At 45.9% G+C, this 25,032-nt stretch overlaps 2 pseudogenes; one reads left to right on the forward strand and one right to left on the reverse strand.

The window, feature by feature from the left end:
• Nucleotides 1-1,572: 1,572 nt before the first annotated feature.
• On the reverse strand, nt 1,573-15,325 carry LOC136658666 (cytochrome P450 1A5-like; annotated as a pseudogene).
• LOC136659543 (5S ribosomal RNA) lies at nt 7,722-7,838 on the forward strand (annotated as a pseudogene).
• Nucleotides 15,326-25,032: the final 9,707 nt, after the last annotated feature.

Consider the following 25,032-nt stretch of genomic DNA (forward strand, 5'->3'; position numbering starts at 1 on the left):
GGTATCGAGAGAAAGAGTGTCGGAGATCGTTGAGCCAAGGTACACAAAGTCATGGACAACTTCCAGTTCATGCGCAGAGATTGTAATGCAGGGAGGGAGTTTTCTGAGTTCCTGGCACTTTGTCACAATGGGTTATTCCACTGTCCATTCCCCTTGCACTTCAATAAAAAAAAATAGCTTGACTCATTTCAAGTCAACCAGGATCAATTTGTACCCCACTATGCACTATGACTCTCCAGGGGAGTTGGTCTGTCCATGAGGCTTACTGAGCTGGTCTCAAATGGTAGATTGGCAGGGAGTGACCATTTACCTGTTAGCAGTCAAACTACCTCTGAACCAATTGACTTTGCCCTCCCCAGATCTGATCTATCCTGATCGGCCCTCTGTCTACCCTTATGCAAGCATGTGATTTATTGATTACATTGACAGCCTGTCTTTCCTGTTAGCACTCAAGGTGGCATTTACAGGGTCTTAGTGACCAGGACTAGAACTGCTTGACAAAGTCATACCAATCATATGCCTTCAAACCATACCCTTTTGTGCTTTAAGTTACATACATGTGCTCATGCACACACCCACACTTTGCACATGATTGGTACATTAATACGAGCAACTCGTACATTAGCAAGCAACTAGAGGAGGAGAAGGAGATTCATCCTCCTCTCATGGAAGTTAGCACTGAGACTTGACAGCTTGCAGTACTTCCAGTTGATCAGCTGGTGGCAGCAGAGGTCCAGCTTGGCAAGTCTGGCTGCAATTCCATACTGTCTTCAAGAAGCTCTTGTGCTAAGCTGCACGGGGTCACTGGAGGCAATAAACAATAAAATTGTTTTATATTTTATATACAATAAAATTTTATATACCATAAACTTGTATATACTGCTTTTCAACAAAATAGTGCTATCAAAGTGATTTATGGAGCAAAATAAATGAATCATAGAACATTGAGCTGAAACTAAGGGCCCAATCCTATCTAACTTTCCAGCACTGATGCATCTGCAATGCTGTCCCAAGGTAAGGGAGTAGGGCTAGTTCTGTTAGGTTCTCTCCCTGCTCATTTGGGACAGATGTTTCCCTGTCCCAAAAGATCTTGAAATCTAAAAAAAAAAAAAAGCGGCATGGAGAGACCTAAAAACAGTCACTGGGAAAATGTAATGCTGTGATGAAGAGGGAAAGTTGCTCTCCCCCTGTTAAATATAAGAGCTCCAGAATTTAAAATGTCCATCTTAGCCCTGTTAGCAAGGGTAAGGGAATTTTTGTCACACCATGCAAGATTTTATAAATCTCTGTTCTGTCCCCCTCCCATTCATTGCCTGTATTGTAGGCTAAAAGCACTTCCAACAGTTCAGTGCCTGATCATAGGAAAAGGTGTCCAATCCCTTCATCATGTATATCTCATTGTTTTCCAATGGGAATTTGCTCCTAAATTGATTTGCATGGGATTGCGACCAGTACACCAGACAGATACGATACCTGTTCATTCTGAATAATTGGAGGCTATAGTGTATGTGTGACAAATGAGAGTAAGTCTCACTCGATCACACCCAAAGCTATGCAATTGCTTGGGGCACATCAAGGAGGACGGATTCTTTCCAGCACGCCCGAGAGCCTGTGAATGCCATTGCGTGCCTGCAAAAGAAACACCACTCTGTCCAGGTAGTGCTTACGAATCAAAGCAGCCTGGGAAGGGTGGGGGCCCATTGAGAAATGTGAACTCTTGACAATGCCCCAAGAGGCTCTCTTGCCACGCACAGCCGTCCACCTGCAGATGAGAAAACGTGAAAGAAGCAGCCCGGCAATTACTGGATTGTCAGGAGAGTAAGGAGGGTTGGGATTTCTGTTGCTTCAGTTGCCTCCATTGACTGGGACAGTCTCTATTTTCCAATGTCTTGTTTTACTTCTCTTTTGAAGGGCTGGCCAAGGATCGGCTTTAAGTCAATTAGGCCAATTGCTGCCAATTGGGCCCTGCGCCTAAGGGGGCCCCATGCTAGAGTAAACTCGTACTTAGTCTCGTCATATACGGATCCCTGGTATCTACGGATCCAGCATCTGCGAATTTGATTCACCATGGATGCCAGCAGATACCGCGGCCTGCATTTAAATTTTTAAAAAGTGCCAAAATTGGAGTTTCTACCTTTTCACAGTCAGACAGCCCCATTTCCCAGCATTGTGATGCATTTTGTGACGAACCTGGGAGAAAAAAGGAACCTCTACGTGACCCGGAAGTAGGTCTTTCAGGGCTAAAAAAAAAACAGTTCCATGGGCTGGGAAATGGTGCAGTTTGGCTGTGAAAAGGCAGGAAGCCGGATTTTAACGCTTACTTGTTTTTAAAGGGATTCACACGCAGGCCCCAGTATCCACTGACATCAGCAGTGAGTCAAATCCACAGATGCCGGAACAGAACCTCCATGGATATTGGGGTCCGCCTGTAAGCAGAGCAACACATTGCAACTGACATTTTGAGTTTTTTTTCCTAAACAAAAAATAAAAGCGATATTTTTACTAAATTGTTTCAGTCACTAAAACAAGTGGGTTTTGTCATGGAACTTTTCAAAGATATTCTACACGTGTTGCTTGTTGTAGTCTTTCATGGATGCAATTTCATCTTTAAGTGTGCTTAGATTTCTTTGGGGCCATTAACTCACATGCACTGTTTAAGTGCACATTTTGATTGCTTTCCATTCTACCATAGAGATATAAAGTCTATATTGAATTTTATTTATATCTCTAAGGGCGCAATCCTAACCAGGTCTTCTCAGAAGTAAGTCCTGTTTTGTTCAATGGGGCTTACTTGCAGGAAAGTGTGGTTAGGATTGCAGTCGAAGACTCGACAGACCTTGGCTGTGAACCTGGGGCCCTGCAAAAAAATGTTTCCAATTGGGCCAGGAAGTGTGGGTAGGATGAAGAAGCAGAGATGCATGCCCCCCTTCTAATTTGCAACCTAAGGCATCATGTCAGGTGACTTCATGGACAGGATGGCCCTGGAGGAAGGTCCAATGGTTTGGTGATATGGATTGAAAGAAAAGGGAAGCTCTTAGAATGTTGAGTAGAAAAGTTGAGTGCCATTCAGAGAGAAAAGTGGGATATAAATCCTATGAATAAATAAATAAATAAATAAATAAATAAATAAATAAATACAAAAAATGGCAGACCTTCAAGAGAGAATAACACATGGTGGAAAGAAGAGAGACAAGACAAAATATTGTGATGTTATTCAAAGGTAAAAAATAAGAAGTGAGCAGAGAGCAGGAAAAACTATCAACTCGGATAAGGATGGGCTAACGAGACAACATCCAACCATAGATGGAGAAGTTGGCAGATATGTGATTTATTATTACTCAGTATTTTTAAAGCAGCATCCCCCGCACATTTTAAAGTGGTCTGCGCTAGTCTTGAAGGCCATTTTGATCGTCTCTGCTGCGTTTGGATAATCTCTGCTGGCTTCCTACAGCAGAGACCGCTGATAGGTGAGTAAAGCTATGTATGTGTCAACTGACTGTATCTGTCATTCGGCCAAACAAGGTGGCATTGATACCTCTCTAGAGAATCTATGAACATGCCAAGTGTTCCCTTGTGAAGCTGCTTAGAAGATGATTATATAAGAAAGAAGCAGCTTTTTATACACAACTAATAATAATGATGATGAAACTCTAGTGTTTACCCAGACAAATCCCAGGGTTGTTATTCAATGAGTGGTTCTGTTTGCCTATGGATAGAGAAGCGGTAAATCAATGTGATTTTTTCATCAACTGGATGTGAAGATTACAGTAGAAGGAAAATAGCCAGAGTTGCTTTTGCTTTTCATTTTGCACCTATGGGACCCTATCAGCCCATTTCCTGCCTGCGTTGCCACGCATCCCCCACCCCGTAATGCCCTCTCAGCACTGTTCATTGTAACCAAATAATCTTACTAGACAGAACAGAAAAAGTGACCATGAAGCCTGGTACTTGTGAAAGTACCAGGTTGTGAAAGTACCAGGCACCATTGCTAAGAACCTGAGCAGGACTGGGTCACAATCTCCTGGTACCTGAGGGCTACACCAGATGCCTCCCTCTTCTCTAGTCCAGTGTTTTTCTTTTTCATTCCTGTAAATTGTTACTCTAGCATTTTTCTTTATCATTCCTGTAAATGGTTACAACCCCACAAATGAGGCTTCACAACCTAATTGGGATCCTGACCCCCAGGCTGAAGAACACTATGCATCTACTACTACATTCCAACTGCCTTTTCAAATCCAGGAAGCAGATGGACAAAGAGTGCTGGAGGCAGAAGTATTGAAAGATGGAGTTGGGCACTGCCTGCCAATATGCAGATTATGGAGATTATCTCCAATATGGAGATTATCTCAGTCAACCTCATGGAATGGCCAAACCTGGTAATTATTCAAGTATCCTCAACTCAGACAATTCATTTCCAATTGCATTGGGAGACATGAAAATCCTGGGTTTTTTTGGCTGGGGGTGAATATCCAGAGAGATCTGGCCTGAGGAGAGGAGTAAGAAAACAAACAAACCCTGGGATGTTGCTCCAAGCAGAAGATCAAAAAGTCAGAAGCCCTAGTCAACAGCTGCGTTGGGAGCTTGTGATTGCCCAGGTCAGCCTCAGGTTAAAGATTGCCTAAGTTTGCGTGAGAAACCATTTGGCTGAGTTTCACATTGTCCCCTGGAGCCAAGTGGAGGGACAAAAACAGATAGGGAGCATGGAACAAAAGGAAAGTTCATGGGAGTTGGGGCTGGGCTGCAAAAAGGAGAAGAGAAATGGGGGATTTGTTTTTCTGGAAGTTTCTGTTGCAATGAAGACATCTGACTAGAAGCCTCAGTTAACTGTCAAGAATAGATCCTCTTAGAGCTCTTTTCATTGAGACATTCTCTGCTCAGATAGTCCCAACTAGGGATACTGCCAAAAGATCTTTCCTGTAAGCTGTGCAGCCATGTGACCGCACTGCTACAAGTTGAGCTCTGCACAGTATGGAGCTCAGCAACCCAGAAGTCCAGCCATGATACGTGACATCATCACCGAGAGTCCAGGATTGATGTTGCAATGCAAACAGGATGCCGCGCACGAGAAAGGGGTCCGTGTACTGGTGCAGGCCTTAGAAGGTGCTGCCAAATGGTGATCCCCAAAGAATTAGGAAGCTACCAAATTGTGACCTTCTAATAAGACCCTCTAGCCCACCCTTCATCTCTTCATTAGCTTCCTCTTCTGCTCCTTTCCCCTCTTTCCTTTTTATCCAGGGTATAGGAGGAACAGGGACTGGCACAACACCAGGTAAGAGGGAGGCAGCATTTGCAATGCCACCTCAAGCATCAGGAGGTCTTGGACCAGCTCTGCCTCCAACACTCTTCTCCTCCTACTCCTTGGATATGATATTCTAGCCCACCACTCTCATCTCCTCCACACTTCCTCTTCTACTTTATTCCCCTCTTCCTTCTCAAATCCAGGGGAAGCAGGAAAGAAGAGTAAGGCCAACAGCTGGTAAAACACCATTTAATAGCTGCGTTTGTTTTAAACACCATTTAATAGCAGCGCTAGTAGTGCTGGAGAGGTGTATGTAAATCTCTTCCCAGCACACTCTGCTCATGTATGCGTTTCAACTTCTAGTATGCTCACCACACTCTGACCTTTCCTTCGAGCTCGAAGCTATTAAATATGGCGACTGCCATGCATTTGAGTTCTAGTGACTTGATGCCATTTTGTCATTTGTTCATGAATCAAAACAGAAGCATGCTAGAGGAATGCTAGTGATGTCACTGCCTGCTAGCAGAAAAACATGAAGCCAATGTGCTGCCTCAAGTACTGGGAGGTCTTGGGTCATTTCCATAACGAACCACATATACATGTATATTTCTGGGACACTAAAGTACAAGTTCAGCAAAAGTCTTGACTATTCATTCATTCATTTGCTTGCTTGCATTTATGACCTGCCTTTACATCAGGGTGTAGTGATTAATACAAATGAAACAATTAAGCACAGTAAGTTCAGCATTTAAAATGGCTTAAAGAAAGCACTCCTAATCACCAAATGCCATCCAGATAAAAACATTTGCATTGGCCTCTGAAACAAATCCCAGGAAGGACACTGAACTTCCCAGGGAAAAGTTTTTCACAGCTTGAGCCATCACTGAAAAGTCTCTGCTCCCGGCACTTGGCGATGTTACTTTCCTAAGGGAAAGAACCTACAGCATGACCTTGTAAGTAAATCTTGAAGCTTTGGGGGCTCATATTGGATGGAAATGGTCCACTCCTCCTCGTGGTGCCACTGGAAATTCCCCATCTTTGGTGGGGCTCGTATTGAAGAAGACACTCCTTGTGAGTGATACTTGGAACCCGGAACACATAGGGATTTAAAGGTCAATATCAGTTCTTTCAATTGGGCCCAGAAACACACCTCTATTGGGGGATGGTGTAGTGGGTTCTGGAGTTAGACCTGGAAGATCCAAGTTTGAATTCCAGCTCGGCCATGACGCTTCCTAGGTGACCTTGAACCAGTCACTTGAACCAGTGACTTGAACCAGTCACTATCTCCCAGCCTCACCTACCTAAGGCTGTTGTGACGACAAAAGCAGGGAATGAACTATGTACATCACCCTGAGCTCCTTGGAAGAAGGACAGTATTTTAAAAAAAGTGAAAATGCAAACACGCATGGAACTCCAAAGGAGTTTGAATACAGTTTCTCCCAAGCTACAAGGGAAGGAAGTCTCACTCAGATTACTGCTTTGAGAGATGCTCTTTGACTTGGAAGTGCTCACACCTCTCAAGTTTCAATGCAAGGCCATAGCGGGGTGTCATGTTGATCTTTTCTCCCTCAGAGACGCTGAACTCCAGTTGGTGGAGCAAAGTGGCCAGGAAGAGGAAGAGTTCCAAGCGAGCAATAGGCTCTCCAAGGCACCTCCTCTTTCCCAGACCAAATATCAAGACCTTATCACTTTCTTCTCTGTTGATTTCTGCTCCGTTGGCAGCGAGGAAACGTTCTGGGCTGAAAGAGGAAGGATTCTTCCAAAGTGTCCTAAAACAGAAGAGTAGACAGACATGTGGGATGGAATTGACCAACACTGGCTGCATTTTGCAAAGTGTTGTCAACAGACCTGTCATTAGGAGCTGCCAGCCCCCTAAGACTGAATCAGATGGTATATCCGAGGAAGAGGAAGGAGTCCTCTACCACAGTCCCCACCCAGTATATTCTGGGACCAAAGAAATTGACTGCTGCGGTAGAGACTCCAGGATAACCACTATAAAAGAGGCATCACTACAAATTCTGTTCAATCCAGGCAGTGAAATAAAAAGGATTTTTCCAAAAGAAGTTTGCATTTTGTTACTAATTGTGCGCTGTTGTCATTTTTAGATGACTTCTTCCTCTTATTTTTAGATACTGTGTCTTTGCAATAAATTTCGTTTTACTCTTTAATTAAGCCATTTCTGCCCAACCTTGTATATAAGCAACAGGGATCAAATGTGTACACCTGTGGGCTGGGCAGAAATGGTTAATGCATTGCACTTGTTGGAGATCCCCCACTGGGTCATCAGCTATGCTACAAATGTACTGCCCGGATAATATTAGGATTCTTTTTACAAGGGGATTTCAGAACGTTCTTAAGAGGCTTCTTGAAACAGTGGAAGTGGTGGCCGAAAATTGGAGTTTTGGCCTTTTGGTGTGTCACAGAATCCGACTAGGGTATAGGGCAGGGATGCTTAAAAAAGATAAACAAAGCTGTGTACCCCATCTTCTGCCACAATACTGTACATACCTGATCTTGTCTGATCTCAGAAGCTAAGCAGGGTCAGGCCTGGTTAGTACTTGGATGGGAGACCGCCTGGGAATACCGGGTGCTGTAGGCTTACACCATAGTCTTTCAAGACTGAAGGTTGCCAACCATCACCTTAATCAATGACGGGAGACTTGTTAAGTGTACACTGTGTAACAGTAAACAGCAAATCACATGAGAATGGGGCTACTTATTTTACCGCCGACCAAAAGGTCAATGGTAGGGTAAAGGTGCTCGTGTAGGGCATGCAGTCCTCCATGAGCGCCCTGGATCCTGCAGAGCTCAGCTCCGCAGATCCTCCTCCTGCCCGACCCTTGGCACGCCTCCCCCCCTCCCCAGAACGCCTCCCCCACGCCCCCAGCCATGACCCTGCCTCCCGTTCTGCAGTCTGGTGGTCTGGGTGACCGCCGGGCCGCGGAACCTGGGCCACCGCCTGGTGCTAACCCAGCGCCGGCACCAGCGGGAGCCCGACAGTGAGCCCCGCAAACATGCCTTACGGCACGTTTGCAACTGTGGTTGTCAGCACAGAGCCGTGACACCGACCACAGGATTGGACTCTTAGACAGTTCTGAGTAAGGAGTGGTCCAAGGTCTGCCACTGCCTGCAAAGAGCCATGACCACTTATATCCTCCTTCTCCACCATCGCCACTCCCATTCCTGCTCTTCCTCTTGGATTTGATAGGGAAGTTGGGAATGAAGAGGTCGAGGGAGTGCAGAGAAGAGGAAGCTGGGAGCCCAGGACTATCTACGTAGGTTTGAAACTAGAGTGGATGGACCCTTAGATCAATCCATAAGGACTCATAGGTTCATCTAATTTATTCTGGTTGCTGGGTGTTGAGGAGCAGTACTGCCACACCCAGGCTTGGGTCCACCAAGCCTCCCCAGAAAGTCAGTCAACCCCTGCTTGGCCACCAAGTCCATTGCCAGGGTCACCTGGGCGACCAAGGGGTACACTGCTAGTAAACTGGCTGCCAACTCCACAGCTACTGAGTGAGCTGCAGTCAAATCTTGTGACCACTACTAGAGGCTTCCAAGGCAAGCAAGGTCACTAGGGGACGAGGTTCTGGGTGATGGCAGAGCTGCACATGTCCCTAAGCCACTGAGGCTGTAGTGGTAGAATGCAGGGCTAAAGACTGTTTGCACAGCCACTGGGAGAAGCAGTAACCTGAAGAGGCTTTCTGTGGACAGGAGAAGGAAGTGGGTGCCTCAGTGCCCCAAACAGCACTGAGGCAACACAGGGCGTTCTCCAGGCCAGCTCAGCAGAATCCTTCACAGGCAATGGAAAGGGACAGACCTAAGAGCAGGCTGCTGTAGTGGTTTGGGAGCTGGACAGAGATCTGGAACATCCAGATTTAAATCCCTGCTCAGTCATGATGTTTCCTTGGGCCAGTCACTATCTCTCAGCCTCACCCACCTCACAGGGCTGTTGTGAGGACAAAAGGGGGGAAGAACTATGTACATCAGTCTGAGCTCCTTGGAGGAAGGGCGGTATAAAAATGTGAAAATAAATAAATAAAATAAACAAAACCCAGCAAAGTGGTTCTGTGAATACAAGGGAAGAGCCCCCACCCAAGCTGGTACAAGGATCCCCACAATGGAATTCTTGCAAAGAATTAGATGAACTTAACTAGATGAACTAGATGAACTCTGGTCCCATTCAGCACCACAATCCTTATATTCTTTAGTGCTATCCAGTCCCACTGCACCAGCACAATTTACAAAACCAAGAGCATTCCTCCACAGTAATGCAATCCATTATCTCTTTTAGGAAGTGCACAAACAGAGAAAGAAATGGAGATGAACGTACTCGTCATGATTCACTTGCCACTGGTTGATAAAGACACACATGTCCTTAGGGATGTAGAAGCCATTCAAGACAGTGTCCTTTGTGGTGCTGGAAATAAATACAGTGCATTACTATTATCAGTAAATTAATTCACACATTCACTCACCCATTCATTAACATCATTACCAGCCGCCTCTTTTTCAAGACAAATGCAGAGGTCAATCCATTTCCTGTTCCAAGTCAGAACTGGATCAGGAAGCAGTAAAATCAAAGATATAATGTAATAACTGAAACTAATGTCTCATCTACCAAGGGCCGATTCTGGAGCTGGAAAATCACGTTTTAGTATTTGGAGAAACACCAGAACGCTTTCTGCAGCTAAGGACCAGAGGTCCTTCACAGTCCTAGCAAAGGTATTAGTTAATGGGAATTGTCTACATTCTCAATTATTAGCAGTACAAAAGTTGGCCATTTGCTTCCATTTCATCCCTGTGTACTATGAGCAGTGGCGTTGCGGGAGGGGGGTGACATGCACAGGGGGGGTGACACCACTACTCGTCAACATTTTTAAAATCTTGGTATTTTCAAATAATACCATCATGTTCTATATCATTGGATGTGTAATTTCATACAAAATGCAATGGAACAAGCTGCGTTGAGATATCTCTATTCTATCGAAGGTTATAGCCAAAAATACCAGCAGGGGTGGGGCAATGGTGCATCACCGTACCCACCGCCCGAGGCATTGTCCCTCCCACTGCATGGAGGAAGTCCATCATGGGGGTGACACTCTGGCTTCCTGTACTGGGTGACATAAACCCTAGTGACGCCACTGCACTTCGGTCCATCCATTTTCCACTGGTGTTTTCCGTGTGTTTAAATCATGACATTGATTAATCAGAAAAATCCATGAATCATGAGATCAACGGTACAGCAGTGCAAAAATCCACATGTGCAGACTATTGTCTGTGCAACCATGCCATTTTTTTAAGGGTGCATAGCCAAGGCAGCAGACAATGACCAAAAAATGTAAGGTCAAAGGGGAGAGGGTCAGTCTTTTGTACCCCTCCCCCCACAAACTTGCTACAGTTAGTTCTCTTTATATGTAAATTCACTATCTGCAAATTTGCTTATCTGCGAGGGAGAGAATTGCCATCTCCCTCACATTATCTGTGACTCTGTTTTCTGGTTCCACATCAAACGACAAAGAACAACTGGACCCAACCCCTGCTAATTGGGTAAGAGGCACTTTTTCAAGTGGGTGCTCCTTTTTTTAGCAGGGGGAGAGTAACTGGCCCACCTCACCCCAGCACTGTCTGTTCTAGTGGCTGTCTGCTGGTATTAACATAAGAACATAAGAACAGCCCCACTGGATCAGGCCATAGGCCCATCTAGTCCAGCTTCCTGTATCTCACAGTGGCCCACCAAATGCCCCAGGGAGCACACCAGATAACAAGAGACCTCATCCTGGTGCCCTCCCTTGCATCTGGCATTCTGACATAACCCATTTCTAAAATCAGGGGGTTGCGCATACACATCATGGCTTATACCCCATAATGGATTATTCCTCCAGAAACTTGTCCAATCCCCTTTTAAAGGCGTCTAGCCTAGACGCCATCACCACATCATGTGGCAAGGAGTTCCACAGACCGACCACACGCTGAGTAAAGAAATATTTTCTTTTGTCTGTCCCAACCCACCCAACACTCAATTTTAGTGGATGTCCCCTGGTTCTGGTATTATGTGAGAGTGTAACGAGCATCTCCCTATCCACTCTGTCCATCCCCTGCATAATTTTGTATGTCTCAATCATGTCCCCCCTCAGGTGTCTCTTTTCTAGGCTGAAGAGGCCCAAACACCGCAGCCTTTCCTCATAAGGAAGGTGCCCCAGCCCCGTAATCATCTTAGTCGCTCTCTTTTGCACCTTTTCCATTTCCACTATGTCTTTTTTGAGATGCGGCAACCAGAACTGGACACAATACTCCAGGTGTGGCCTTACCATAGATTTGTACAACGGCATTATAATACTAGCCGTTTTGTTCTCAATACCCTTCCTAATGATCCCAAGCATAGAATTGGCCTACTTCACTGCCGCCGCACATTGGGTTGACACTTTCATCGACCTGTCCACCACCACCCCAAGATCTCTCTCCTGATCTGTCACAGACAGCTCAGAACCCATCAGCCTATATCTGAAGTTTTGATTTTTTGCCCCAAAGTGCATGACTTTACACTTACTGACATTGAAGCGCATCTGCCATTTTGCTGCCCATTCTGCCAGTCTGGAGAGATCCTTCTGGAGCTCCTCACAATCACTTCTGGTCTTCACCACTCGGAAAAGTTTGGTGTCGTCTGCAAACTTAGCCACTTCACTGCTCACTCCTGTCTCCAGGTCATTTATGAAGAGGTTGAAAAGCACCGGTCCCAGGACAGATCCTTGGGGCACACCGCTTTTCACTTCTCTCCATTGTGAAAATTGCCCATTGACACCCACTCTCTGCTTCCTGGCCTCCAACCAGTTCTCAATCCACGAGAGGACCTGTCCTCTAATTCCCTGACTGTGGAGTTTTTTCAGTAGCCTTTGGTGAGGGACCATGTCAAACGCCTTCTGAAAGTCCAGATATATAATGTCCACGGGTTCTCCCGCATCCACATGCCTGTTGACCTTTTCAAAGAATTCTATAAGGTTCATGAGGCAAGACTTCCCCTTACAGAAGCCATGCTGACTCTCCCTCAGCAAGGCCTGTTCGTCTATTCATTTGCATCTTTTTAGATTGTGAGCCCTTTTGGGACAGGGAGCCATTTATAATTAATAATAATAATAATAATAATAATAATAATAATAATAATAATAATAATAATAATAATCCCAACATGGACCACCCCTAGCACTGCAAGTAGGACTTACCAGTGGGGGATTGCCAAAGGCACGAAGGAGGAATGTCTGCATGCCTCTAAGATAAAAGCTTCGATATAAGGCAACATGGACCAATCTGACAGCCTGGGTCTCCGCTCTCTGCCAATGGCGTGGTCTGCAGGGTAAAAAGAATGGAGGAAAGGATTAGAGCCCAGTCTTCTGCAAATAACAGTTCAGCTCTGTGAGTGAGGACCTGGATTTACCTAGTTCTTCCTGAGTCCTCTTCTTCGTTTCTGGGTAGGCCACCAGATACATGATGCACCAGCACAAGACAGTCGTCATTGTGTCAAAACCTGGAGGAATCTGTTGGAAAACCATGGATTAATCAAGAGGCAAAAGTGTCCCTGTTTCGCGAAGTGTTCGTGCTTTTTATTCTCCAGCACACAAGCAGCAAAAATTAATCTCAAGCCATTTGGGAGTGCTACTGGACTCTACTCCTTTGCCACTGGGCTCCACCTCATTACCAGATTTCTTCCCCATTTTTCAAGGAGAGGCAGCCTTGTGACATGACCAGGACCCATCTCAGAAATCTCAGCTTTGGGAATGCATCAAACCTGGCAACTCCAGCCATAGCTCAGTGTTGGGAAGTAGTTCCACATGCAGAACGTCCTTGGTTCATAACCCGATTCTAAAAGCATTACAAAGAACCAGGGGTTGGAAGGACCCCTTGAAAAGTGGCCGCCAATCAGAGCAGAGAATGAATGGGCTAAATCAGGGCCCGGGTTATCCATGAGGTATACAGGGATGGTTGCCTCAGGCAGGAGATTGGTGGAGGGGGGGTGTCCACCTCCATTCACCCAGCTAACTCCACTGCTGCTTCTCCCACTTCCTGAATTGGAAAAAGAGGAAGGGGATGAAGTGTGGAGGAGAGGAGAGTGGACAGAGCACCAGAGCCTCCCCTTTCCTCCATATTTTCCTTTCCACTCCATCCCCCTTCTCCTTTTCCAAACTACAGGGTGGGGAGAGCAGAGGATGTTACATCACTACATCAGGCACTAGGACAGTGATTTTCAACCTTTTTCATCTCATGGCACACTGACAAGGTACTAATTTGTCAAGGCACACCATCGGTTTTTGCCTATTGACAAGGCACACCACGCTGTTGGTGGGGGGCTCATATCCCCTAATGGTCCTATTAATAAATGACCCTCCACCAAATCCCGTGGCACACCTGGGGACCATTCGCAGCACACCAGTGTGCCATGGCACAGTGGTTGAAAATGGCTGCACTAGGAGGTCTTGGATCAATTCTGGGCTAAGAGGACCACTGGTCTGTAAAAGTCAACTTCATAGGTAATGGCTGAAGCATGATTCCTGGCACTTTTCATCAGTGCTAAACCCCTCTTGACAAAACCTGGAGAGAAAGAGAGAGATTCTTACTTGCACCAATAAGATCATTCACAAGATTAACAATCTTCTCTTCTGGGAGCTGAACATGACCGTTGGCTACAGATTTCTTCCCCGGCTTTGCAGAATCAAGGAATCGATGATGTCTCGAATGTTGTCCTAGAAGAAGAAGACAGCTGTCACCTCCTGGCTGTTAAGTGACAATCAACTGACTCCCAACAGAACTGGGGAATCAAACTTCAGAATAAGTGACACTTATAACCCACCCATGAAAAAGTGTAGTAGTACAGATCTGCCTCCCGCCTTCCCCGCCCAGAAGCTCCCCCATTCCCCCACCCCATTCCTCCCACCTGCTTGCCCCCCGTACTTACTTACCTGCACTCCAGTGGGTAGCCATTACAGCAGCGGACTGCCAACACTGCAGCTGTTTGTGGTGATGGTTCCAAAATGGCTGCTGGAGGTACACCATGCACACCACCATAAATGGCCATATGGCGGAGTGCATACTGTACCTCCAGCAGCCATTTTACAACAGCAAAAATCTTGTTCTGCTGTTGTAAATTGGATGTTTGGTTCAGACTACACTCCCTCATGCTGAATGCTGAACTGCAGAACAAGAAATCCCATCTTGGATTCTTAATGGAAAACACCTTCCTATTCCTTTACCTCGTTGAAGTCCTCGTAGTGCTCATCGACGTACTTTTGTGAGAAAGTGAGCAATTGCTTGTTCAGTTCCCTAAACCTCTCCACTCCACTCTCCATAGCAGGGTTTGGGAGATACTGGAGTAGAGGGAAGAAGTCAACAGGGCTCCCTGCAGCAGCAATTACCTCAAAGTCATCAAACAGGTTAATTATGCTGAGCAGTTCCTGATCTTCATGACTGTAGCGCTTACCGAAACATATGGCACAGATAACATTGGCCATCGAGACCACCATGTACCGACATGGGTCGAAACTTTTCTTTTCTTTCATCACCTGCTTCAACTTGGTGACCAGGTAGTCAACCTCTTTGGAAATGTGCTCCTCCAGGAGGCAGGTGGAAGAGGACGTAGGGCTGGGTGAGGCCGAGAAGGTCTTCAGGGCATTCTGAACCAGTTTTTTGCAGGCTTGCCATACACTCTCAGTATCTCTCCCAAAAGTTAAATTCTGGCCATTCTCAATGTGGCGGAAGCTATAGAGGTCAGGGCGCCCCATGAAATCTTTGCCTTGTTTCACCAAGGCCTGCTTGATGGTCTCTAGCCCACTTATCACAAGGATTGGTGTCGTACCAATGTGTATTTTCATCACATCTCCATATTTCTGACTCATCCGAGTCAAGCTGAGATGGGGGGGTTTTTCCCAGCTTGAGTATATTGCCAATCAAGGGGTAGCCCATGGGCCCTGGGAGCTTCTTCAACCCCTGTGGTATATGCTGCTGGAAGGATCTGATGACGATGAAGCCCAAGCAGAAGATAATAAAAGCAATCAAGGCTCCTGTCATAGAGGTGATATCCTGGTTTCCCACAATCATTGTTGAAAAACCCTAATTGATTTTAGAAGGAAGACAGAACATAGAACAAGAAAGGTATGTTTTGAGCAAATGATTACTAATGGATGAAGAGTAAGATGGCACCAGAGTAAAGAAATCTGAGTTGATTAATTATGGCCAGCCTATCTACAAGGCCAGCTATGGATCTCCATCTAATTGCCCTCATCCTTCCTGCCACACTTCCTCCCACCCACTCCACTGCTCTTCCTTCATTCCTCTCATCTCCTCCACAAGTCTTGTTCACTCGGCTCCACCCTTCCTTTGTGAATCCAAAAACTGGGAGGAGCAACAGAGGTGCGGATAGAAGCTGATGGTGACCCCGCTCTTGCCAGTTCACTGTCAGAGGCAGCCAACTCACAACCCAATCTCAAACTTACCGCAGGGAAACCGCCGATGCTGGATCCTTCTTTGCAAGGTAACCAGATGTCATCTTTTTCTAGGGCATGTCCTCCTTTTTAGCCTCGTGTCCTGGAAAAGAACTAAAATGTCCTTCTTTTCCCTGTGAGCAGGCAGCACGTAGCCTTCTTGTAATTAATAAATTATATGTAATATTGTTTTAAATTTAATAATAGGTAATGTAGTGATTAAATTAACCATATAAAAAATATGAGTGTTTTTACTCGTAGCTTTTATTTTGTCGTGTCCTACATTTTTCTTGGGGTACCTTTTGGGGTGCTGTCAAGGGATCATTCCCGGGCCTGCAGGTAATTTGCAGGCTGGATAGTATCAGGCCCTGAAGCTTTGGCCTGACTGCACACAGCATCATGGGAAGAGATGATGCAACATCTGGTGATGCATACCAGGTGACTGTCACCAGGTATGTCACCCCATGTGCCATCAGAGTTCTACTTCTAGTCCACTTTCTAGTTCACTCTGATTGGCTGTGGCAAGTATATACGCCAGGCAGGGCAAGCTGGGTTGTGGGAGATGCAGAGTGGAGTTTGTGCCAAAGGCTACATCAGTGTGATCTGTGAATTGTGTGCTATCTGGACTGTTGCTGTATATATTGTACATAGTAAAGAGACATTTGGTGGAGGACTTCTTCCATGTGTCGTCTTTGTTCCCGGGAGTGTCTACGCTTTGGCCTTGAGAGATAGATGGAGAGTGCAGCCGGACAGCTGCTTGCTGCAGAAACTATACCCACAGCGTAACAGGTGCCTTGTCCTTTTTTGCAGTTATGACATAAAGCAGTTTTGCCATAAAGCAGTCAGCAGCTATCGCAAAAGGCACTCCGACAGCATGCGATTGCGCTTGCTGCTGGAAGTGCCGGTGGAAAGGCCTGCACCTTCCTGCCCCTGTTATCAGTTTCTGCCACTTGCTGGAGCAGGCAAAATGACAAGAGAGGTTGGAAGGGTGGTGGGAGGGAGGAACGCGTCAGAGAACGCGCCCACTCCCTTGAAGCCTTGGTGGCCGACCTGGAGAAGCAGAGGCAGGCAGAGAAGGGCCATGGGGAGACTTCCGGGGACGATCAGGCTTTGTCCCAACCTCAGGCGTGCAGCTCCTCAGCTGCCTGGGTGGGAAGTCTCGGGGCTGGAGGATGTCATCCTGGAGAGGGGGGAAACAATCCCCTAGGGGGGACCCCTTCTCCAGGGGACAGGCCTGTATCCAAACACACTCAGGATACTCCTTGGTGGGAGGGGGGTTGCAGGCTTCTTGTAGTGGGGGATTCGATTATTAGAAACATAGAGAGGGGGGTTTGCGATGGATGTGAGGACTGCATGGCGACTTGCCTGCCTGGTGCAAAGGTTGCAGACATCACTTCTCATCTAGACAGGCTGGTAGATAGTGCTTGGGAGGAGGTAGCGGTTGTGGTGCATGTTGGCACCAACGACGTGGGCAAGTGTAGCCGGGAGGCCAAATTTAGGCTATTGGGTAGGAAGCGGAAAGCCAGGACCTCAAAGGTAGCATTCTCAGAAGTGCTACCTGTTCCACGCGCAGCGCCAGCTAGGCAGGTGGAGATCAGGGGTCTCAGTGCGTGGATGAGATGGTGGTGTAGGGAGGAGTTGTTTAGATTTGTGAGGCACTGGGGAACGTTTTGGGACAAGCAGGGCCTGTACAAGAGGGACGGGCTTCACTTGAACCAGAATGGAACCAGACTGCTGGCGCATAACATTAAAAAGGTGGCAGAGCAGCTTTTAAACTGATCCCTGGGGGAAGGCCAACAGGAGCCAAGGGGCATCCAGTTTGGGACTCCTCATCCCTATGGGACGAGGATGGGGAGGTTAGAGAACAACAAGGCAAAGACAGAGTAGGAGAAGAAATTGGGAATGGTAGCGTGATGGGATGTGATAGACGGTTTGGCACAGTGAGAGGATGCGGGGACAAAGGAGCGAATAAGCAGACCATCCTGGGGCATTCCATGTACAAATGCTTTTATGCAAATGCCCAAGTCTCCGAGCAAAGATGGGAGAAATGGAATGTCTGGTGACAAGGGAAAATATTGACATAGTGGGCATAACGAAAACCTGGTGGCATGCGGAAAATCAGTGGGATACCACAATCCCGGGCTATAAACACTACAGGAGGGACGGGGAGGGGCATGCTGGAGGTGGGGTGGTGTCATGAATATGTACATGTTAGGCCTTGGTTAGCATGTGAAGCCTGAACCAAACTAAGTCAGTAACGGAGAAGCTGCTAGCAGTTCCCAGCTGCAAGAATGTGAGTAAACAAACACAAAGATTGTTGTCTCTCCTCTGCTGGCCGGAAAGGACAGACAACAAGAATTACAACCCGTTGGAATGTAGCACCTTTGCAGACAGAAAGGCGCCCTATCAAGCTGATGAAGTGCAGCTGTGGATCTCCAGTTGGGAGGGGTAAGAACTAGGAGGGCTAGCAACCAGACCCACTCCGAGAAGGTTCTGCCCTCAAAAGTTTCTGATTGGACAGTCTAAATAAGTATGAAGTCACCTCAGTATTATTAGCATAAGAAGTATAATAATGAGGCCCAAAGGGTGTGCCCAGACCCTTCTTGGACAGAGCTTTTGGGTGCAACATCTTGCACGCGGTGAGCTCCATTGTCCAACATGGGCATCCAGCCTCACAGGTAGCCTGGAGCTAAAAGATCTACAGGAAGCTGACTCAGGTGAGAGATAGAGATTAATAGAGATAGCCAGCTAGCTTTGTTATTTTATTGCTGATATGTTTCCTATATGTTTATGCCTCTAGCATTTGCTGCCTTATGTAACTTACGTAACCTTATGTATTTAATAAACTAAAATCTCTTTTACTAAATTGTTTCATTGTCTGTTGGGGACAAAGTTTCAGAATCCTGCCTAGCCGTTCAGCAAGCTACCAAGTGCTCATTGAGGTCTAGTAACTTGAGGACTGAAGCTTTAATTGGAGAAAGCGCTCAGTGCCTGCAAAGGATAGAATGATGCCTAGAGGGCCTCAGTGTCCTTTGACTGAGGCACTGGCACATACAGGGTGGTAGCAGTACCACTGAACAGGGGGCCTTGAGGGGTTTAGAGTTCGAGAGCCAAGAACTCTGAGCACCCCAAACCCCCCTGAAGGTTGCAACAGGTGGCCGTTTACATTAAGGAAGGGATAGAATCCAGCAAAGTAGAGATTGAAGGCGGGTCAGACTCCACCATAGAATCTCTGTGGGTTAAATTACCAGGCTTCTGCAGCGATGTAATACTGGGGGCGTACAATCGTCCTCCAGACCAGAAACCGGAAGGGAACCTTGAGATGAGGAAACAGATCAGGGAGGTGACAAGGAGGGAGAGGTTGTAATCATAGGGGACTTCAATTATCCTCATATAGACTGGGTCAATTTGTGTTCTGGTCCCAAAAAGGAGACCAGATTTCTTGACATGTTAAATGACTATGCCTTAGAGCAGCTAGTCATGGAGTCCACCAGAGGACAGGTGACTCTGGATTTAATATTGTGTGGTACTCAGGACCTGGTTAGAGATGTCAGTGTTACTGAGCTGTTGGGGGACAGTGATCATGCTGCGATCCGTTTCGACATGCACATCGGGGGAAGAATACCGGGCAAATCTCCCCAAAAAAACCTTGACTTCTGATGAGCGGACTTCCCTCAAATGAGAAGGAGGTTGAAAGGGAAGGTGAAAAGAGTCCAGTCTCTCCAGAGTGCAAGGAGGCTGCTTAAAACAACAGTAATAGAGGCCCAGCAGAAGTGTATACTGCAAAGGATGAAGGGCTCGACTAAGTCTAGGAGGGTGCCTGCATGGCTAACCAGCCAAGTTAGAGAGGCCGTAAAGGGCAAGGAAGCTTCCTTCCGTAAATGCAAGTCTTGCCCTAATGAGGAGAATAAAAAGGAACAAACTGTGGCAAAAGAAATGTAAGAAGGTGATACGGAAGGCCAAGAGAGACTATGAGGAACACATGGCCAGCAGCATTAAGGGGAATAATAAAAGCTTCCTCAAATACGTTAGAAGCAGGAAACCTGCCAGAGAAATGGTTGTCCCTCTGGATGGTGAGGGAGGGAAAGGGGAGATAAAAGGAGACTTAGAGATGGCAGAGAAATTGAATGAGTTCTTTGCATCAGTCTTCAAGGCAGAAGGCCTCGGGCAGATAGCGCTGCCCTAACGGCCCCTCCTGACCAAGGAATTAAGTCAGATAGAGAAGATGTTTCAGATCTCCTTATATCCTTATAAGAGAAGATGTTATATCCTTATAGAGAAGATATTTCAGATGTAAAAAGAGAAGATGTTTCAGATCTCATTGATAAATTAAAGATCAATAAATCACTGGGTCCTGATGGCATCCACCCAAGAGTTATTAAAGAATTGAAGAATGAAGTTGCTGATCTGTTGACTTGTCCCTCAAAACAGCCACAGTGCCAGAAGATTGGAGGATAGCAAATGTCATGCCTATCTTTAAAAAGGGAAAGAGGAGGGAACCTGGAAACTATTGGCCGGTCAGCCTAACATCTATAACTGGTAAGATGGTGGAATGCCTCATCAAAGATAGGATCTCAAAACACATAGATGAACAGGCCTTGCTGAGGGAGAATCAGCATGGCTTCTGTAAGGGTAAGTCTTGCCTCACAAACCTTTTAGAATTCTTTGAAAAGGTCAACAGGCATGTGGATGCGGGAGAACCCGTAGACATTATATATCTGGACTTTCAGAAGGCGTTCGACACAGTCCCTCACCAAAGGCTACTGAAAAAACTCCACAGTCAGGGAATTAGAGGGCAGGTCCTCTCATGGACTGAGAACTGGTTGAAGGCCAGGAAACAGAGAGTGGGTGTCAATGGGCAATTTTCACAATGGAGAGAAGTGAAAAGCTGTGTTCCCCAAGGATCTGTCCTAGGACTGGTGCTTTTCAACCATAAATGACCTGGAGACAGGGCTGAGCAGTGAGGTGGCTAAGTTTGCAGACGACACCAAACTTTTCCAAGTGGTGAAGACCAGAAGTGATTGTGAGGAGCTCCAGAAGGATCTCTCCAAACTGGCAGAATGGGCAACAAAATGGCAGATGTGTTTCAATGTCAGTAAGTGTAAGATCATGCACATTGGGGCAAAAAAATCAAAACGTCACATATAGGCTAATGGGTTCTGAGCTGTCTATGGCAGATCAGGAGAGAGATCTTGGGGTGGTGGTGGAGAAGTCGATGAAAGTGTTGACCCAATGTGTGGTGGCAGTTGTTGGCAACCTTCAGTCTCAAAAGACTATGGTATCCTGCTCTGAATGGTGGTTCTGGCACAGGGTCTAGTGTGGCTGAAGAGGCCAATTCGGGAGTGACAATCCCTTCCACACTAGGAGGGGCGACTATCTCTTCCACACTAGTGTGTGGCGGCAGTAAAGAAGGCCAATTCTCTGCTTGGGATCATTAGAAAAGGTATTGAGAACAAAACAGCTAATATTGTAATGCCGTTGTACAAATCAATGGTAAGGTCACACCTGGAGTATTGTGTCCAGTTCTGGTCGCCGCATCTCAAAAAAGACATAGTGGAAATGGAAAAGGTGCAAAAGAGAGCGACTAAGATGATTACGGGGCTTCCTTACGAGGAAAGGCTACGGCGTTTGGGCCTCTTCAGCCTAGAAAAGAGACGCCTGAGGGGGGACATGATTGAGACATACAAAATTATGCAGGGAATGGACAGAGTGGATAGAGAGATGCTCTTTACACTCTCACATAACACCAGAACCAGCGGACATCCACTACAATTGAGTGTTGAGAGAGTTAGGACAGACAAAAGAAAATATTTCTTTACTCAGCGTGTGGTTGGTCTGGAACTCCTTGCCACAGGATGTGGTGATGGCATCTGGCCTAGATGCCTTTAAAAGGGGATTGGACAAGTTTCTGGAGGAAAAATCCATTACGGATTACAAGCCATGATGTGTATGTGCAACCTCCTGATTTTAGAAATGGGCTATGTCAGAATGCCAGATGCAAGGGAGGGCACCAGGATGAGGTCTCTTGTTATCTGGTGTGCTCCCTGGGGCATTTGGTGGGCCGCTGTGAGATATCGGAAACTGGACTAGATGGGCCTATGGCCTGATCCAGTGGGGCCGTTCTTATGTTCTTATGAACAGAGGTAGGGAGAGGGTGAAACAGAGTGGGGAGGGGTGGGGAGGGGAGGACTGGGATCTGAAAGGGGGCAGGATTGGCAGCACTGTTTTGGCACCACTGCATCGATGGGTGGTAGGGGGAATACGATTGGGCCCTCAATTGGCTTCATGAATGGGTCAGCCCTTGCCCTCTTTAAAACTCATCATAAAATTTGCCCTCATAAACATATGTAAGCATATATGTTGTGTTTTACCTCAACCCTACAGACCATTCTAGGGAGACCATGCCAGAGTCTCAATCTATTGACGGTAACATTATTTTGCTCTTGTACAGGTTGAGTATCCCTTATCCGAAACGCTTGGGACTAGAAATGTGTCAGATTTTGAATTTTTTTCGGATTTAGGAATATTTCCACAAACATAATGAGATATCATGGGGATAGGACCCTAGTCTAAATATGAAATTCACATATGTTTCATCTACAGCTTATACACATAGACTTGGTGGAACTCCCTTCCCCTTGACTTGAGAATGGCTCCCTCTCTTGAGTTTTTTCAGCGAGGCTCTTTAAACAAGCCTTCTGATTCCATGGCCTTTTTAACACTTTTATACATCTTTTAGTTTCTTTTTGACAGGCTGGATTCCTCTATGATTTGCTGTTTTATGCTCTTTTTATTCTGACTTTATTCTGACTACTGTTTTTATGGCCTCTGTTAATGTGTTTTTAATATGTTTTTATCTGTGTTAAATCATGCTTTTTAAAATTGTTTTTACATGTTGTAAGCCGCCCTGGGTCCCTTTCAGGGAGAAGGGCGGGATACAAATAAAGTTTATTATTATTATTATTATTATTATTATTATTATTATTATTATACCAGGGGTGCCCAAACCCCGGCCCTGGGGCCACTTGCGGCCCTCCAGGCCTCTCAATGAGGCCCTCAGGGAGCCCCCAGTCTCCAATGAGCCTCTGGGCCTCTGGAGATTTGTTGGAGCTTGCACTGGCTTGATGCAACTGCTCTCAGCGTGAGGGTGACTGTTTGACCTCTCGCGTGAGCTGTGGGATGAGATCTTCCTTCACCGCTTGCTGTTTCACGTCTCTGATGCAGTAGCAGCAGCAAAGGAAAGGACAGCCTTGCTTTGTGCAAGGCCTTTTATAGGCCTTAAACTCTTTCAAGATCTTTATTCATTCATATAAGTTCATCTTTAACATATTCATTTATGCAAACTTATGTAAATTTATTCAAATTTTAAATGTAAATTAATTCTTTTTTTTCCCTGGGCCCCCAGCACAGTGTCAGAGAGATGATGTGGCCCTCCTGCCAAAAACTTTGGACACCCCTGACTTATATAATATTGTTAACAATTGTGTGCATGAAACAAAGTCTGTGTACACTGAACCATCAGCAAGCAAAGGTGTCACTATCTCAGCCACCCATGTGGACAATCTGTGGTCATTTGGCATCACCGTCGTTCTGGACTTTGAATTTATATGCTACTGATAAGCAACCATTTTCTTACACTTATTCACACATAAGTACTTAACAGTAAAAAAAAAATGACATACTGTTAATACAGTGAAAAAACAATGTGTTCAATGTAACTAAGCAGCAAAATAACACCACCAAATAGTGGTGTCACCCAGTGTGAGAGGCCAGCGTGTCACCCCTATGATGGACCTCCTCCCATGCAGTGGGTGGGGCAATGTCCCGGGTAGTGGGCATGGTGATGTACCATTGTCTCACCTCCACTGGTTTTTTGGTTATAACTTTTGATATAATAGAGATATTTCAACACGATTTGTTTCACTGCATTCTGCATGAACTCACACACCGATTGATATATAACATGATGGTATTATTCGAACATACAAGATTTAAAAAGTTTTGCTGAGTAATGGTATCAACCCCCATGCGCATCTTGCACCTCCACACCCCTTAGCGATGCCACCAGAATAGCTTGATCAGCTGTTAATAACAGCAGCAACAAACAACAGCAGGCTTTTAGTCTCCACCTAAAATGTTGTGTTTTGATTAAAGGGTTATTCTACACTATATGTATGTATGTATGTATGTATGTATGTATGTATGTATGTATGTATGTATGTATGTATGTATGTATGTATGTTGGCATCCTTCAGTCTCGGAAGACCATGGTGTCACGCTCTGAATGGTGGCTCTGGAACAGAGTGTCCTCTCCAGTGCGCGAAACCTGGGTAAAGTAGGTATGGAGGATAGGCTGTTACCCATGCAGCAAATCCCCCCTCTCCACATCGCTGAAATGGTCCAATGGAAAGGCAGAGGCCAATATGGTTGGTTCCAGCGGCGTCGCAGGAGTTGCCAGAACGTGACTGTGTTCAGCCATGAACTGTCTCAGGGACTCCGGCTCCGGATTTTGCCTCGAAGTTGACTCCTGAAGCCTTTTCCATAACTGGATGTAGCCACAAGGCAGTGGAGGTTTGGGATCAGAGTTTTCCTTCTCTCAGATGAGCTGCCTTCCCAGGCTGACGAGTCCCATCTACCCGATGGCTGTTCAGTTGCCTCTTACGACAAGTACAGCCAAACTGAGGGCCTATTCTTATCCCCAGCCCCCAGGGGATATGTATGTATGTATGTATGTATGTATGTATGTATGTATGTATGTATGTATTTATTTATTAGGTGAGAACAAACATCAGAAGCAGTTGAGGGACCAGAAATTTTCAGATTTTGGAGCATTTCGGATTTTTGGATTAGGGATGCTCAACCTGTATGAGAAACAGCAACATTTCTTTGACCGTTCCCAGTTTTTCCTGATGTCTGTAAGCATGGAGAACCCATCAAGCAAAGAAATGAACACCACCGTTAAAAATTCACCGGAAGGATATAATTTAGTCCTTATAAGCTTTGCTTCTAGGTACCTAGTGAATAGAATACAAAAAACAAAAATTGCATGCAGTTATCCTTTAATACTTTTAACCATACCCCCTTTATCATTTTCTCCTCCTATCTTTGGTCAAGTGCCTCCTTTGAAGACACAAACATTATTATATAATCAGAGTGCATCAGAGCATGTACAGAGTATCTTTCCTTCACTGTTGAAGGAAAAAGATACTCTGTACATGTTCTGTACATGCCCTCTGTCCTCTCACATTTAGAATTAAGATGCTGCTAGGCAAGTCCCTTGGAGCAGTGGTTCTCACACATTTCGCACTGGGACCCACTTTTTAG

Source organism: Tiliqua scincoides, chromosome 8, assembly GCF_035046505.1.
Source record: "Tiliqua scincoides isolate rTilSci1 chromosome 8, rTilSci1.hap2, whole genome shotgun sequence".
Classification (NCBI taxonomy): domain Eukaryota; kingdom Metazoa; phylum Chordata; class Lepidosauria; order Squamata; family Scincidae; genus Tiliqua; species Tiliqua scincoides.